Raw genomic sequence first — 11,622 nt, 5'->3', positions numbered from 1 at the left:
TCTGCCGAGCCTCCGACCACGATGTGCCCTGATAGGCTGTCCTTTGCCCAATTGTCTGCATGCAAGAAAAGCCGGCTGGCCCTGCCGCCTGGCCCCTAGAGCGAAGACCCAGAGCAAAGGCTGATATCTCTCTGTGCAAGTCCGTGCTCCGATGTGCAGGCAACTATCCCCCACAAGTCGAACCATCCACCCAGCTTCAGACGTGATGGCGATCGCCCCGCCCTGGAATCCGCCTGCATTCAGACCCAACAACACGATAACAAGAGTGCCATTGCTGTTAGAAACCTCCACAGCACCCCCAATGTTTACATGATCTCCATAACCCCACGCGTTCTCCTTTTATATATCCCTGTATCCCCCACAACCTGTGAATATAGCACTAGGGAACATGCATTCATGATCCACAAATGATTGACCTCTTTGAATGAATCTTGTGCCCATCCCCCCGGATTACACTGCATCAGCCTCGTGCTGCACTTTCATTATGCATCATTTATCAGCCTTGCACTACTTCTGAATTGTACTTGTAACCTAACGGACTACACCTTTTTAGCCTCGCTCTGCATTTTGAACCTTCAATGACTTATTAGACTTGCACTACATATGTATGATGCCTGCAATATACCTGGCTATGCTTTTTCAGCATCGCCCTGCATTGGCATACCGTTTTATTCCCAGCCCTGCACTGCATTTGGATTTTGACCCCATCCTACCTGACTATGCCAATGCAGCATGTCCTTCTCAGGAGGCCAAATACAGCATTTCACTTTCCCAAACACACCCAGAGCGACAAGAAGAGCTGACATCCCTGTCAGATACAGAAGAATATCTAGACCTTCAGGTGAGGGGGTGGGGGAGAATGGCGTCTCACTTAGGATGACGTATTCCTAAACAATGATTCATAGAAGAAAACAATAAAAATGAATTCAGAGAACAAGAATTACAATATATTATCCAACAGCCCATCTGGCTAACCTTGAGAAAATAAAAAACTTTCCACAGCAGGCACTTGGAAAGGAAACCCAGAACCCTTAGGTAGATGGGGAAACACTGATTTTGAGCAAAGACAGAGAGAAACACAATATAATCCAATTCCTCCGAAAATATGTGTGTTCCACAAACGAGAAGAGGAATGGAGGGAAGGGAAAAGGGGGGTCCCCCTGTAAAGTACACATAACAAACCTTGCTACAGTCACTATGACTGTGATAGTAAATATTCAATCATGGAGTGGGGTTCAAGTAGTGGTGCCAGACTCTGATTCTGATGAGGAGAATTGAACTTGAGTAAGAACATTTAAGCCCTCCTTACTATTTTGTTGGTATCCTGCTGGTAACACCAGCGGGATACCACCAAACGGAATTAGCAATCCCTGCACCTGCTATCCCGGTACTACCGGGACATTTCAGCATCGGGAATGCGGGTAATTCCACATTCCATGGAGCCCCATAGGGGGGAATTAATTGAATTACCGGCATCCAGTATTACAGGTGCTGGTAATTCTGGCAGTTTTCGACTGGAGGCAAATCAGTGACTTGTAATTTGCCAGTATGTGAAAAGTGCCCATAATGGAATTACCAGCGCTTTTACTACCACTTTTCCCACACTGCAAAAACTGTAATGAGGCCCATAGAAGGAAAATCACAATCATATTTTGTGAATAACAACCTCAAACAGATTAAGGCCATCACAAAGTGTTTTGCTTGCTTTTCATTAAAATACAAAATATTATGTTTAAGAACATTTAGAATTGTATGAACAGATGATGGCACCATTTTGACTAAAAAAGGACTGCATGCATATTAAATGCATTCAATGGACGTTTTCTCAACTTTCTTTCTTTAGGTTCAAGTTAGTTCTAGTTTCATTAAGGGACTGGCAGCCCAAAATCATTAGAAATGGTCCTCTTACATGGCAGATATTTTAAAATGTGTGTCTTTTTAAGACCGTGTCTTTCTTTCTGCCCACAGGTGTTGGTTCAGATCTTGATTCTGTTGCTCTATGACAGGCTTAGACACAATTGTTAGATGAGCTACGGGCACTACAAGAATAGCTGAGTGCAATGTTGTTAATGCACAGGTGCCTCGCCAAGATGGTGGAAGATGCAGGTATGCTAGCTGGCCACACACCCAGTAGAGAACCATTAGGGCTGCGGTTCCTCTTTCGAGATCTGGAATGAAAAAATGAAGTGTTTTATTAAACTTGATATTTGTGCCAACAGGAATTGTTCTGTGCCCTAGAAACCAAAACTCATATTTTTCCACTGCTTGGATCTTCACTGGAATTTCTCATTTCACCATCCAAGTCAATTTTGAAACATACACGGCCCATATTGTGAATCAGTTCTTATTGATATTCCATATCCCTTCTTCTCCGAACCTTGCTAACTCCCCTGCCGTGCAGCTCACCACCACCTTTTCCCACCTGTTTGACACAAACAACACTCCATTCAATTTTAGCATGGGTCGTAGCTTACATTAAGGGGTGCTATGTTCTTTGGTACATTTTCTTTGTCTTTGTCCATTACTACAACTTGTACTTTGTGCCGTTGCAACAGGCTGTGAACCAGACGCAGCACAAGAGGAACCAAACACTAGGTTTCCAAGGACACCATTTATTGTGGCAGTAACATTTTGGGAGCCCTGGCATGTGGGGGATGAGGGAGCAGACATAACAGCTCCTGTTATACCTCTGTTTTGCCACCGAGCTGATGTGGCTGTACTACATGTTGCTAAATTCTGGATGGCGCACATCAGACATTGTGGAAAGAACTACTCCTTTATATTTATTATACTCATTTTCTTCATCAAATCCCCTTTAAATCACAATTATTCAGTACTGTGGTCATAAAATCATTAGTAGGTGTTGTGATGTCAGAAAGTACTTCCGAATATACTTTATTTCCACATCCCCCTGCTGCATTGCACCTCCACCCCCCTTATATGTCCTAACGAAATAAACCTACTTGACAAATACAAAAACATACCCAAATGAAATCTGCATCCAAGATAAAAAACAAACTGTTGCATAACAAGACCTAAAAAACAATGGAGTGCCTTCCGAACATCAGAAAGTTGTACCCAATACTGCAGGTCTTTCATCTTGACCATAAGTGGAGTGGCATACACTACCGTATAAGGTCTGTTATAGCGTGGCTCACTCCACCTGCGGACAGCGCTTTTGACATACACCTTGTTCCAAGGTAACAACTCGAGTGGTGGTGAGCTTGCAAAATCTGGTGCAGCTCTATTGTCCTCTTCCACTCATGGTGATGAAATATGTCGAGAAAGACATTTTATGCATTTTGTTAACTCGGTAAAATAACATTTGAACTCACTTCCTAAAATTGAGCCCTGTGAGAATCAGATGTGCTACACACAGGGATATGTCCCCCTTCACTATCTCATGAGGGGAGAGGTGAAGGTACTTGGAGGGTTGAGTCCTTAAACTAAAAAGGGCCAAAGGTAAACAATGGACCCAGTTATTTCTAAGTGTGACATACAGTTTCGATAACTTTGCCTTCAAGAGGCCGTTCATACTTTCAACAACACTGTTGGCCTGGCGATGGTAAATTGAGTGAATCTTATGTTTAATCACTAAAAAGAGCTGCAATTTCTTTAAACAGCTTATTAAAAAAGTGGATGCCATTATCACTTTTAAGAGTTTCATACACTTCCCATTGGGGAAATACTTCTCTAACTAAACATGTGGCTGCTGACTTTGCCTCGGGATGTGTGCATGGACCAGCCTTAATTCAATGGGAGAAAGGTCATACCACAAATATGAGATAGCAAAAGGTGTTGCACTATTCTCCCATATCGGCAATGTCAATATGAGGATCCCAAAATGGGCCAGTGAGATGGGGCAGTGTGCCCCGCAATGTCTTTAAGGTGTGCCCAGTGTTGCATGGCTGGCAAACCACACAGTTAGATGTAAACATATTGAGAAGTTCCTGAATATTCAGCTCATACCAGTCCTCTTGTATGTCAGCAGTGATGTGCTGCTTAGACACATGTGAGGTGTAGTGCAACTGATCAGATGCTACTAAAACCAATTCCTGGAACATCACCACCTTCCCTGTGCTAACCTGTCTCCATACTAGGTCTGTAGGCGACTATGCACACACCCTCCTTTGCCACAGGAACTTTTTACTCTGGGGTGCTTGAGCATGTAACTCAATGACTTGGGTAACATATTATAAAGGAACAGTATTTGAGATTGCATACCATTAGTGCTGGGTGTTCAGGGATGTCCGTACTGGTAAATATGCGGCCACTTTTGTGGCTATGTCTGATGCTTCGTTGCCAAGAGAAATGAAGTCTGCACCACTGGTATGGGCGGCACACCTGACAATTGCAGAAAGTGTTGACTGCGAGAGAGCATGAATCAATCTGTCTAAAAGAGCTGCATGCTGTACTGGGCACCCATCGGCTATCCAACAATGCTCTTCTCATTCATTTCAACAATCCCAAATGTACAGTTGTTGTTACATATGCTGAGTCCAAAGAAATCATTGCTCAGCATCCTTGTGCTGCTTCTAGCGATTGAAAGAGAGCAATCAGTTTCACCACCTGGGCAGAGTAATGCCCCGGTAGACTCCATTGAACAAAGACCTTGTTCTCTCCATCAACCAGTCAGACCACATTTGACCCAGTATGTCGCTGGTCAGTCTCCGGATCACTTGTTGATGACCCATCAACAAAGAACACCTCTCCATCATCTAATGCATAGTCTTGTGCTTTAGGAATGTCAGTGTCCGTTCCTTCATAGGTAACCTCATTATCTTCAGTAATGGGTTCTGTCAAAAAAGGTGGCAGGATATACTGTCTAGAGTGAACAATATGAATGGTCGTGCTGAACTGTGTAACTTCACATGCTGAGGTCCTCTGTGTGGTTATTGTGGATTTGGACATCTCAAATATCGCAAATACTACGTGTTCTACATATACAGTCACTGACAATTGTGGTTGACTTCTCAGTAGTGAAAGCAGCTGCAGTTACGTGTTCACAAGGGAACTGTCCTTGCATGACAGAATCTAGCATACCAGTGTAGTACGCCAGAGGTTTGTGGGCCATAGAGCTGTGTTGTGTCAGGACTGCCGTTAACATTTGGCAATCAAAATGTCACAAAAGATCAAACTTTTTAGTATAATCAGGGAGTCGCTAAAACAGGAGCAGTCAAAATAACATTTTTCAATTCCAGAAAACTGGTAAGCATCTCATCAGTCAAAATACATTAGTTTTGTGTTAGTTGTGCTTATTTAAGGGCCTGCAGCAGTGGCCGAGTATATGATGAATAGTCAAAAATCTAAGCCCTGCAATAATTACACAGCCCGAGAAAATTATGCTTATCCTTAACCGTTACTGCCTGTGGCATGCCATGCACCTCTGCTGCGCTTTCTGGAGTCACTCTCTTACCGTTGACTGAAATCAATAGCGCTAAATACAACACCTCCTGCAGACAATACTGCAACTTTGCTCTATCCATCTTGTATCCTTTGCCCGCCAACAACTGCAATAGTATAATAGAATCTTTCCTTCACTGTTGCTCAGTGTCGCTAAACACCAACAAGTTATCCACATATTGAATGACGGTACTGGGCCCTTGAATGTTACCCAAATCCTCATGCAGAACCCTGTTAAAGATAATGGGGGACTCATTGTGCCATTGTGGAAACCTAGAATGTTGAGATCGCAAACGTAAACCCATTGCGATATAAAGAATCAGGATATAATGTGACCAAGAAGAAAGCATTCTTCTGGTCTACCCACCATGGGTATGTTACATAATATTGTGGCAGGATTAAGAATCACAGGAAATTGTTCCTGTACTACATTTTGATTGGGTGTAAATCCTGTACCATTCTCCAACTTGCCCCCTTCGATTTCTTCACAGGATAAATAGCTGTTAAATGGAGAATTGGATGGAACTATGATACCCTGGTGTAAAAGGGCCATGATGGTGTCAAGAATTCCTTCTTCAGCTGTCCTAGACAGGGGGTATTGTTTCACTCTGGGTAACACTGTGCCTGGCTTCAATATAATGAGAATTGATACAACACTCTGCAGGAGTCCTCCATCATGAGGGTTACTTGCCTACAATTTGTCAGGTACCTGAGATAAATCTTAATGGGCAAATGAAGGGGCACTCCTCACCAATAACATCAGACATGGAATGTGTCAATACTGTATCATTACTTCACAAGGGACACACACTTCCAATAATATTTCTCCATCGTTATCGTTGTTCTCAAAAAGGTCCTCATCAGTTATAGCTCTCAGAGGCTGGGTTGGGTCAATACACAAAACTGTACACCACTCTCCCCTGTCCGGGTCTGTGGCGATCAACATAATCCTTTCCTTTCACACAAACACTCATTTTATGTCAAATATGATGATAGCCCCTGCAACAACTTCTTGAGGCTGAGCAGGATTGAGCAAGAATTCAGAGAGCCTGCACCAATACTGTTTGGCTACCTGCGGTTCTGCACTAATAAGAACTGTGATCCCATAAATAAACAAATCAGGGGCCACTGGTATTCCTCTCACCACTGCTTCATTTCCAAAAGCATGTGGCTCTGATGAAATGACCGCTGGGCCGCAGGTGTACAGGGAGGAGTAGTCAAAAGTGTCCTTTTAGGTTCACTATGGTGACAAGGACACTTCAATACTATATTTTCCTTTCTTTTGGGCTCATGGCGACAGGGTCACTTCAAATACCTATAATTTATTGTCTTTCAGGCTCAAATGCATCGAGACAGACTTTTCATTGTTGAACAGGGAGTCTTGGAGCTTTTGAAGGCACGCTGGTATTAAGTTATGGAGCAGTCCTCGCACTTACACCATTGAGGTGCCATTCGGCCGTGGTGACGGCTTGCATGTTGAAGATGCTGGGAGTTGCTGGCAGTGTTGGATCCACAGCATTGGAAGACTCAGTGGTTTAGATTGCGGATAAGCAGAGGCTGGCCTTGAGTGGGCTCAGTTTAGGACGTAACATGGCACCTCAGTACTGCAGCTAATTCTTTTTTGTTTCTTCTCTCCTCTCGTCTTGTTTTTCCATCCATGAACCATAGAGACAAGATACAGGTTTACGATCTTTGGCGATTGGCGATATGCAAAAATTAAATGGCTACTGATTATTGATGGTGTGAGTGTATTGTCATACCATGTTTATATGTTGTACTGAAGAATGCAGGGCATTACAATGAAGAGCCTTAATGACAAAACTAGCCCAAGTAGAGGTTTGATGAAAATGAAGTCTCCTTGTTTGATATTTATTTGTCTTATTGTGTCATCTGTTAGTTGTTAGTTCTCATTAGACAATATATTAGTGATTGTACTATTTGTTAGGAAAGAGAATATTTATTGTTTATGAAATCAATTATTTATTTTCTCTATTAAACTGTCAAAATTACTCTTTTTAATATGTCGATGTGGATGGTTGAAATTGTGATATTGACCTACTGTATTTATTTTGTGATAAATAACTCGTTCAATAGCATTTAGATCAACCCTGGTGTCATTCGGCTGCTCACTCATGCAGAAATAGTGCTCTGTTATTGTGTTGATTACTTGTTTCCCATGCGACTCTCTACATTCATGTGTTATAGATTTTTGTGCTGCATTACATCATCACCGTTGTTATTGTTTTATTTATGCTACATGGTACATTCATGAACTTATTTTTGTTTACTATTAGAATGTCCTCTGTATTTGCCTGTGGTTGCCATTGTTAATGTGTTTAACCACTTAAGTGCCATGGACGAGTATGCTCGTCCCTTTTGCATAGACTTGCACAATAGCTTGGCAGTTAAGAACCAGTCTTCCAAGACATGATTCAGAGAGTGCAATTCATTGTACCATTGCATATAAACAAAAACATATCTCCTGCAATGTTGTAAATGACTGCCAATTTCATTGGATACATTTGTGTATTAGCTCCATGATAATGTTTCTAACTGTGGGCTCAATTCATGGGGGGTCATTACGACCCTGTAAAAGGCTGCGGCACCATTAACCCCTAAGCGCCTAATTACGAGGTCCTTTTGCGGGACCCGACCTTAACGGCTGGTCTAGACCAGCCGTTAAAGTAGGGACCCGCAAAGGGACTTTCGAGGTAAGTACGGTACCACAATTTGCGGTACCGTACTTACCGCCTTCCCCATTCCCATTATGCCCTATGAGGTGAAAATGGGAATGGGGAAGGGCCATGGTGAAATGGGGAAGTACCGCCCCGCCAACCTTGGAATGGGGTGGTACTTCCCCATTTCACCATGGCGGACTCGTTACAATACCGGCACCAACCATGGATTTCCAAAACCCCTTTCAACGATTTTTTGTGGAATCGTCTGCACTGCACTCACTTTTTTCGTAACTTGCGGGGACTTCGCTGAGGCTCAGCACATCTCTGCAAATGGTCAAATGCCTTGCGCTAGACACCACGCAGAACGTGGCGAGGCCTGCACAGAGGGAAGAGTAGGGGCAGAACTCTGAAAATGAGGAAGAACAAGTGAAAAAGTGGGCATTACGAGGGACGGGTGGCAGGCAGTCCATAGTACGCGCACAAATGCGCACAACAAAGCGTATTCATGGTGGTAACCGCGCAACCTCTCACCTGCAAAATGCCCACGCAAATCCCTCCATCTCTCCACCACCCAAAGGCAGACGTAAGAACACTTGCACATAGGAATCGCAGAGCGCAGTTGGGTTTGCATGTCGGATTTAGGGGTGTGTGTATGCAGCCGGGGATCCGATCAGACTTAGGGTTGCATGTACACATTGTAGTGTGGTGCAGGAAAGGTTTTCAGGGGTTCGCACGCAGATATTCTGAGTTTTACCTGAGATACCATGTATCGTACTCATGTTGTCGGCTTGCTGAGAACAGTTACGGGGGAACCCGTGCAGGGTCCCCGAGTTGCAGGGCCACTTGCGGGGGACCGCACACACTGTTTAAATGGTGCATGTATTTGTGCCTGGGGGAGCATGCAAAGGTAGCTGTTCTGGCTGTTTATCCTTTGCATTGGGGCGTGGCAGGGGGCGTTCCATTTACGGCTTGAGTGTACGGTTTGTTTGCGCAGAAAATTCCATGAATACACGGGGCGTGTATTTATCATTTTGCACGCAGGCTCAGGTAGTGTTGTCCTCGGGGCATGCCCTTTGCGCGAATAATGCACCCTTTTCCATGAATCGGGGCCACATGTTTTGCTGTGTGTGCCAGCTTTCAGCAGCAGGTCGTGATGTAGACATAGTGACAGTGAACTAATCGCTGGACTACGTTACTGGAGAAAATGTTTTGCTTACAGACTAGGAATGATTTCAAGAAATTGTAATTCTTGTACAAAATTGCTGGTGGGGAGGTGTCTGTGTGTGCATTTCTTGAAATAACTTGTGATATTTCTCACGAGGAAGAAACCAGCAGAATCTCATCCACGAACCATGTGTCAAGGCCTTGGAATTCTGCTCCATGCATGACAGATGCTGGTCAGAGCCATTAGGCCGCGTTTTCGCCACCAGTGTTTTACACGTCTGCACTTTCGACGTGTTGTTTTCGGCACCGCATTTTTCATCGCGTTTTACTTTACGAATACACATGTGTTGTGTGTTTGGGGTAGGGATCTGGGCGGTGGCAGGTTAAGGTGGTCGGTTTGAGTTGGATGGGGTAATAGTTGGGACCCCCATTTAAAAAAATAAAAAAATAAAAGTAACATCGATGAAAACACCTGCGGCAACAACTGCCCTTTGAAAGTGTAAAATGTGTAACACACTGGCGGCCAAAACACATGGCTCCATTAAAACACGACTGAGGCTGCAGGGAAAAAAAAGGGTTTGGGAATCTGGCAGACACCACTCATTGGACGCTTTGAGAATTACCTTCAATGATGAATCCGCAAAAGTAAGTATTGGCAAAGCCAACAGTTCTGGCACTGTAAATGTAGAAGTAAATGTAGCAGGGCTTTACAAAAAACAAAAATAGCCTATTGGATCTTCCGAATGTATGTTTTTTTCTTTTTTTTTACTTTTAAGGAATCTTAGCCCGAGAGTTTATGGCTAAAGAACATGTTTCTCCATTGTTCAAATCTCACAGCAAGGTTCATGCTGGTGGATCTGTCCTTTGATTCCAAGGAATCCCTCCAGGTTCCTCAAGAAACTGAGTGAGGACCTGCAAGTCAATTTAAGCAAAACCAAGAGACATCCACGGGGAAGGTGCAGATACAGGGGGGCACCCATATTCAGAACTGGTGTAGCCGTGGGTGTCTGGCATCAACACTATAGCTTGAGTTGATTATGTTGTTCAAATCATGGGCTAGAGACAAAATCAATATCTCATGGGACCTCCATTAATTCTAAATGATTCTAAAGACACGGAGTACAGACCATATTGGAAGAAATTGAGAGCGAAAAGGTCAGTTTGGGCTACTCATATATCCACATAATTTTTGATCAAATTCTTTATTTAGTTGATATTCATTTTCTTAAATTTATTTAACGTACAGACTTATATATAAACATTTACAACATACAACAACACTTTCTGTTAAAACAAGCACATATATATCATATAGATCATCACATGCTTTTATCCACATAGGGTAAACTCTTTAGTGCAAAAAAAGTGCATGTTCAAAACAGGAGTCAATAAAACAGCGTTTTATTGACTCCTGTTTGTAAATGTTGTAGGTGTTTGTATTGTATTGTATTGTATTGTTTATTTGATAATGCGCACAAAACCCAGGGGTAGCCGGGCGCAGCAGGTACAAGGTTACTTAAGCTTGGGTTACATACAGAGTATAGGCGAGAAACAACATAACAGTACAGTAAGACATATCAATACACGCCGTGTGGAAGAAGAAAAAAAACTAGCATATTGTAGATTTGAGGGAGTGTACAGGTATAGGTATGAGAACAGAATCATTTTGGACAACGGTATCATGGTCATTGGGTGCCTCAAGAGTTAGTTGTCGTTTGTCCAGAGCCAGTTTTTTACCTTGCATCTAAAATTGGAGTAGGGTAAGTTGGCTCTTAGTGCAGTGGGCAGTGCGTTCCAGGCCTGGGCAGCTTTGACAGGGAAGCTTGCTCCGCCCGCTTTGGAGCGTCTGAATCTAGGGGTTTCGAGCAGGTAGTGGTTAGTAGCCCTGGTATGGTGCCTGGATGATTTTCTAGTCAGTCTGGCTGAGATGTAGGGGGGAGCAGTGTTGTTGAGCCCTTTATGGGTAAGCGATAGTGTCTTGAGCAGGACTCTGTCGCTGATTTTGAGCCAGTGGTGGTCTTTCCTAACATTTGAGATATGTGCTTTGCGGGGTATGTCAAGGGCTGCTCTAAGAGCGTTGTTTTGAAGGATTTGCTTTTTATTTATGATGGATTTGCTGGCACCTGCATAGAGGGCATTGCAATAGTCCAGTTTGGACATGACTAACGCATTGGCAAGCATGATGCAGTTGGTTTTAGAGAGGTAAGGTCTACAGGTCCTGATTAGTTTGCAGGTGTACGCTGTAGAGGATGCCAGGGTGTTGACTTGTTTTTTGAGGGATAGAGTGGAATCGAGGTAAAAGCCCATGGTTTTTACTTCGGTAGCCACCTTGATTGTGTTGCCATCTATGTTAAAATTACGATAGTTGGGGCTCAGT

The 11,622-nt window shown here is 43.4% G+C and overlaps 1 long non-coding RNA gene across 1 annotated transcript in view; it reads right to left on the bottom strand.

The window, feature by feature from the left end:
* Positions 1-1,676: 1,676 nt before the first annotated feature.
* The window catches only part of LOC138498698 (uncharacterized), a 51,388-nt gene continuing 41,442 nt past the window's right edge, over positions 1,677-11,622 (bottom strand). Inside the window, exon 2 of the long non-coding RNA XR_011278843.1 lies at positions 1,677-2,168. This is a non-coding gene — a long non-coding RNA (uncharacterized lncRNA). The remainder of the gene's footprint in view (positions 2,169-11,622) is intronic.

This window comes from Ambystoma mexicanum, chromosome 5q (assembly GCF_040938575.1).
Source record: "Ambystoma mexicanum isolate Mex_15411 chromosome 5q, UKY_AmexF1_1, whole genome shotgun sequence".
Classification (NCBI taxonomy): Eukaryota; Metazoa; Chordata; class Amphibia; order Caudata; family Ambystomatidae; genus Ambystoma; species Ambystoma mexicanum.
This window is presented reverse-complemented; position numbering and strand designations above follow the sequence as displayed.